We start from the raw sequence: 6713 nt of genomic DNA, 5'->3' as shown, positions 1-6713 counted from the left end.
CTTTTGGGAAGCATGAGCTCGTGTGGACCTCTGTAGCTGACTTGTATGTGGATGATAGCTGGATCTAAGGTATGCAATATTTTGAATAAAGATATGCATGAGCTGATGTGGTGAGTTCAAACCTAGATGCATTTAGATCATGCCACGTGTCCTCATCATGTGGTGGGCGCTTTCCCACAATAATAAGTTGTGTAAAGTTTAAATAATGTAGGTAAGTAGGTTGTCGCCACATGGCAGCAGGTCCCAGTCAAGGTGGGGTGGTGCCACAAGAGCAGATCAAGACTAGAGGCTTAAGATTGCAACACATGTCCAAATCCTACGGTCAGCACAATCCTGTAAAACAAAGATGCTAGGTAGTTAAGCAATGTGGGGATGCTAAAAAGTGATACATGATAGTGTGGGCCTGGCTGGCGATGAGGTGGTAGGTCGAGATGAGGTGGACCAATTAGGTGCTGCCATGTGGCATGCTCAATCAACCTAGTTTGACCTGAGATCCAAGTGCAAAGAAAAATTTAGATGTGTCAAAAGATTAATTTTTAATTATTTTCAAAAAGGGAGTACGTGCAACCTTTTTTAAATTCAAAGAGGCCTTTTTTCTAAAGTTCAAACTTTAGACTATTTTAATCTTTTGAAAATTTAAAATTTAAAGTTGCAGACCTGAGCCTTTTAGCAAGGGAGTGATTTTCAAATAGACTTTTAGGGGGTTCCTAGTAAGAAAATATAGCGATATTATATATCGCCAGAATTAGGAGAAGACAAACTTTTTGATTCTGAGGTTAGTTTTCACACAAGAAGTAGTTTGTTCGAGCTATAGGAGGTTTTGTCTTAGATTCCTAACTTACAACCGCATTTAGGTGTCAAAGTTCAATTGTGATTTCTAGTAAGGTAATGACATGAATATGGGTAAAACATGGTTAGAATGCAGTTGGGGTTGATTTTGGTCACCATTATTAAGTTTAAACCTAAGTTTTTACCAACATTTCATGATGCATTTCAAATTTTTGGTGACACAAAAGTTTTCATCATCTAAGCGCAAATATTTTCAAATCAGTTACAGGAAAGTGATGAAAAAAAAATCAAATCAAAGCAGAGAGAGATTAGAAAGATTCTTTTCATTGCAAAGGAGGCAATTTCAAGTGAACAGATATCAAACACAAAATAGATCTAGGAATTCCTTCTCTCCTATACTATTTTTTCTCTCTTTCATTATAGGGGTTGGCAGTTTTCTCTGGGGAAACCAGCAGGGTTCCAGTTTCTACTATGAGACCAAGTTGTTGCTGGTTTTACTTCCTATCTAATTGAGCAGAGCTCTAGCAGTGAAGGCCACACATAAGCTCTTGTGCATATTTTTAGTTCATTTCATGTATTGTCATTCTGAGTTAATAGAAATTGATGCTAGATCATGTGAATTATCTAAAGGTTCATTTAGTTTTACCAGTTTATGTATTAAGTCTTTCCAAGGATGAATATAAAAGGGGATTTACATGAATTATTTGGGTTTTCTTATTCTATCTCCTGATTCTTCATATGCTATTAGCTTTGAGATTAATTGAATAAGGTTCATTTGATTTAAGACATCTTGGATGAGTTGTGTATCAGATTTGTTGTTTCTTTTGACTCAAGGAGTTAAGTAAATGCTTCAGTGTTCTGATAGGGTTTTTGGGTGTATGAAGGGGATATTTCATAAGAATGGGATTTGGGGATTTCAGTTGACAAACTTAATTGTAAGGCAATCAAGTTAGGTCATCTTACTGGCAATGACTCTATGTTGCAATGGATAAGGCACTGATCTCTAAATTAGATGCAAGCTAATATGAAGTTCATTTGCACAAATCTTTTAATCAAAATCAATTTAGTTATTCATGTTTTGTAGTGGGATGAAAAGAATTAACCCTCACTTAGCTTATGGATTCATAGGTTATGATTTGTAGCTATCTCATTTCTATATCACTGCATAAGTATCAGAAGATAAAAGGGGTTTTCATCTACTATTATTAGGTTTAGATTTATGTTTTAGTTGCACTGGTACCATACATCAAAACCTCAAGGTTAACCCACCTAGGTCTTGCAGAGCCTAAAGTGAAGAAGGAGTTATGCCTTATAGTTGGCCCAAGACTGCAGTCAAGTGTATTCATCATAGGAATTTGCTAGCCTTAGATGCATTGGTCTGGCTTCTTGGTTATTTTCAAAACTGTTAAATTAAGAGCCAACAGGCCCTATGCAAACTATTTCCATTGGGGGGAGTACTTTTTTTATGACATTTATAGATGATTTTAGTTGTAGGACATGGGTGTGTTTTTTAAAGAACAAATTTGAAGCTTTTGTTGAATTTAAAGCCCTGGCTAAAAAGGAATGTGGACACTATGTAAAGGTCCTTAGATTAGATAGAGGAGGGGAGTATATCTCCAATTTCTTTGTAAATTTTTTTAGGAAGAATTGCATCAAGGAGCATACAACTAGTTATACTCCACAACAAAATGGAGTGGTTGAGAGGAAGAATAGGACCATTGTTGAAATGGAAAGAATCATGGTGAAAGAAAAGGGACTCCCAACTAAATATTGGGGAGAGGTTGTAGCAAAATTAGTATACTTGATAAATAGGTGTCCTACAAAGTTAGTTCATGACAAGATTCTTCTTGAGTCATGGTCGAGGAATAGATGGAAAGTTGAGCACTTGAGAGTGTTTGGATGTGTAACATATCCACATGTGCCAAAAGAAAAAAGGTGAAAGCTAGATAACAAAGGCAAGAAGTGTATCTTTATGGGTTATCACTTGGAATCAAAGGCTTATGGATTGTATGATCTGATCACCAAGAAGATTATCATTTCAAGAGAATTTAGATCCCACTCTCATCTCCCTATTACTAAGAAAGACTAAGAGTGTAATGGAGATATACCAAGATGAAAGGTATGAGAAAGATTATGATGAGAGTGTTAATTTTGTATTATTTTCTCATAGTGATCCAATTAATTTTGAAGAAGTTGTGAAGGAAGATAAATGGTGTAATGCCATGGATGAGGAAATAGATGTTATTGAAAGAAATGAGACATAGGAGTTAACTACTTTTCCTCCAAAGAAATAAGTAATTAAATTGAAATGGGTATACAAGACCAAGTGCAATGCTGAAGGAAAAATAGATAGGCATAAGGCAGATTTAGTGATCAAGGGTTACAAGCAGTAGTATGATAGAGATTATGATGAGACATATGCCCTAGTTGCAAGAATGGAAACCATGTGTGTTGTCACACTAATACATTTGGCATCGATTTGCGACAGCTACATGTCACAATTACGACAGCCATGTGTTGCCACTGCAACAGTAATAAATGTCATTGTTTTTTCATTACAAATTATGACATCTAGCATATGATGTCACAATTATGTCACATATCCATTTGTATGCAACCCCTTTATTGTGACTCCAACCCCATCACAATTCTTGTAGCTGGCATCGCAATTGCGATGCATGTCCTAGAAATTGTGATGGCTATTGGGTGTCGCTGCTACAGCAAGCCCATCGCAATACTAGTAGCTAGCATTGCAATTATGATGGAAACCTTGGCAATTGTGACAGCAGTGGGCATCGCCGCTACAGCAAGCCCATCACAATGGTTGTGGTTGACGTCGCAATTGCGACAAATACAAAGTAAAACAAAAAAAATTGTTGGCTTCTTTTAGATGACCTTTACAATTTTGGTAATTAGATTTTGGTTTTTGTCCAAGCCAGGAATGGCTACTAATTAGAGTGTGCTTGCGTGTTTGTGTGATGCAAATAACTTAATATTAACCTTGTCCTCTGGACTAAATATCAGTGCTCTCTATAGATCATCTCTCTTCTTCTGCAAAAAAATGCCCTTCAATTTATAACCATCTTAAAAGATAGATTTAAATATGATACCCTAAAGGAATTTCAAAATAAAAAAGCTCATGAAAATGATATGTTTATAAAATAGTTTTTCAGTGATCACCTTATAATGCTTCTGGTTTCCCAAGAAATCAACTGAGGTGGATTGTCTATCATTAGTACTTGCTCTGATAGTTAAAATCCAAGGAGCAACATTCGACACACTACCTAGACTTGGGCCATTGTTTCCTATAGAACAAACCACAACCCTTCCCTTTTGGACAGCATGGAGTGCTCCAATGGAAACTACATTAGAAAGGCATAGTAATGCACCTTGAACACCTCCAAGAGAAATAGAGAATATGTATACTCCATCATATATCCCTTGATCAAATGTTGCAAGAATATCTGCATCATAGCATCCAAATTTTGTGCTGCTACTGTTGGACTTCCAACAAACCTTGTAGGCCGCAACTCTGGCAGCAGGAGCCCCTCCCTTTGCAACTCCCTTGGCATATCCAAAAATATTTTCTTTTTCCACAAAATTCCCACCAGCTGTGGACAAGGTATGAGATCCATTCCCATTCATGTCTTGAGCCAAAATTTCTTCCCCTCCTTCAAGAGGCCTAGTTTCAGCCTCAAATCCCCATGCGAAAGTACCTTACTCCAATCAACTTCCTGGTGGAGAACAAATAATCTTAAGACACAGGTTTTTGATTCTACAAATCCACCAGAGATATCAAATTTCCACGATCTAATCATAATTTTTATCATAGATTTCTGAATTTGATTATATTTATTGTTAGTGTCAACATTTCGGATCACACTTCATGATCCATCATCAGAATGAATAGGAAGATATTAAGAAGGGACATTCATCAACAAATCCATTAAAAAGGGACATTCTTAAATGTCCTCTGATACTTGGAAATCTCTTTTAGGGGTTAGTTATATCGAGGGTATATACAAGCACAATAACCCAATGATTATTTGAAAGCTCGTATCCTTAGTCACTCTATCTAATTACTAAAGATCCCTAGTTCTTCTTAACAATTAGAACATCCTGCACACACTTATCTGTCAAAAACTTTGAATACAAATATAAAGCATCTCCTACACTGATTACTCTAAATTGACGTCTGGATTGCTCAAAAATGTTTTGAAAACTTAGAATACTGGATTGGATTTTGTGATGGGTATAAGAGAGTACCTGTTGCAAGTGAATCCGATGTTATTTTGGCAGATTCCCCTCCACCATGAAGGAATGGGGCCATAACCCTTGTCACTGAAGCTTGTAGATTCAGGCCACACACCTGACATGAGGCAAACCAAGATTAGCTATATTGCATTATATATGACATAATCCCCTATATATATAGTCTAACAATAGGGCTTCTGATGAGCTTCTACCTGAATCCAAGTTAGCAATAATGACATCTTGTCTGAATTTTGTTTTGTTCCAGAGTGATTGCGAAATGATTTGTTGATTGGCATTTTCTAGGCCCAAGAAAGCCCACGAATAAGTAGTCTACAACTTTCGCAGACTGTTAGGAACCACAAATATTACTCTTGGGAGCTCTGAAGTAGAACTATTATGTTAGGAATCTTAAACATATGGTTTGCCAATACATAATGAGAAGAAAAAATCATAGTTGTAAGAATTTACTTGAAATGGCAAGAGCATGATCTTCCTGGAGTTTAGCAACAAACCCGTTAATAGTTTTAGAGTATGAATAGAAGATTGACTCCTTGGCTACATCCTTGTTGAAAAAATTAGACAAAACAGTTGAAAAAATGGAGAATTTATGAGAAAAAAATGAATAACTACCATCCATAGAAACAAAGGAATAGAACAAATATCATTTTTCATTGATAAGGCTAAAGTAGGGATTTGGGAAGGTTTTTAAATGTTTCACATTCTCAATTAAGTTACAATAAAGAGGGATCGAACTCAAAAATGGATGGTTGGAAGGATAAAAAATGAAAGAAACGATTGATTAGTTTGAATGGTAGATTTCTATCTTTCGATTTTATTGCAATCTATCATCAAGATGACAGAATGTTGATCCAAAAAAAAATATACATTCAAATTCAAGAACAAAAATCTACATATCAATAGACTTGTATAATATGAACAAGAAAACAAAAGTATTTCAAAAATTTATCAAGAAAAAATATGTTTATGATTGTATTTTATAAATATTGTTATTTAAGTTTATAATCACTGAATAAAAAATTGAGATTTTAGAATTGAATCAAACAATATAAATTTTGAGGATTATCTAAATGATGGGTAAAATAATCTTTAAAAAATATGTAACATCTGATTTATGTAAATAAATATGAAAAATGAACTGTCAGTATTACATAAGCATAGAATTGTTTTTTTTTATAAAGGACTCAAATTACAGTGCATAATTTGATCTATTATATAATCAAGAAGAAGAATATCAAAAATTCACATATTCCCCTTGATCCATGTAGAATCTAATGGACTCTTGTAAAGCAATGGGTCCAAAGGATTATTTTTAGTTTTATACAAAATATATCTGACTAATAGGGCTCTAAAGTTTATATCTATTACCTTCCCAAAACAGATGACATGACTTCATAATGAGACTCTGCAACCAGATGAGCCCTCACGCTTCCTTTATAATGTTCTCCCATGGAAATCACATAAGACTACCATCAACCAAATCAAAATTGCATCATGCCATTATTTCTTATAAAATTTTATATAATTCAAAACGGCCATTCTTAAACATTAGACATCAAGAGAAAAACAAAGCTTAAAAAATAAGTAGACTTTGATTATTTAATATTTTTAGACTAAAAATCAAGCCTTAATGCGTGATGTTTAAGTCATCC

Source organism: Cupressus sempervirens, chromosome 2, assembly GCF_028749045.1.
Source record: "Cupressus sempervirens isolate cs-2001-9-10 chromosome 2, ASM2874904v1, whole genome shotgun sequence".
Classification (NCBI taxonomy): Eukaryota; Viridiplantae; Streptophyta; class Pinopsida; order Cupressales; family Cupressaceae; genus Cupressus; species Cupressus sempervirens.
This window is presented reverse-complemented; position numbering follows the sequence as displayed.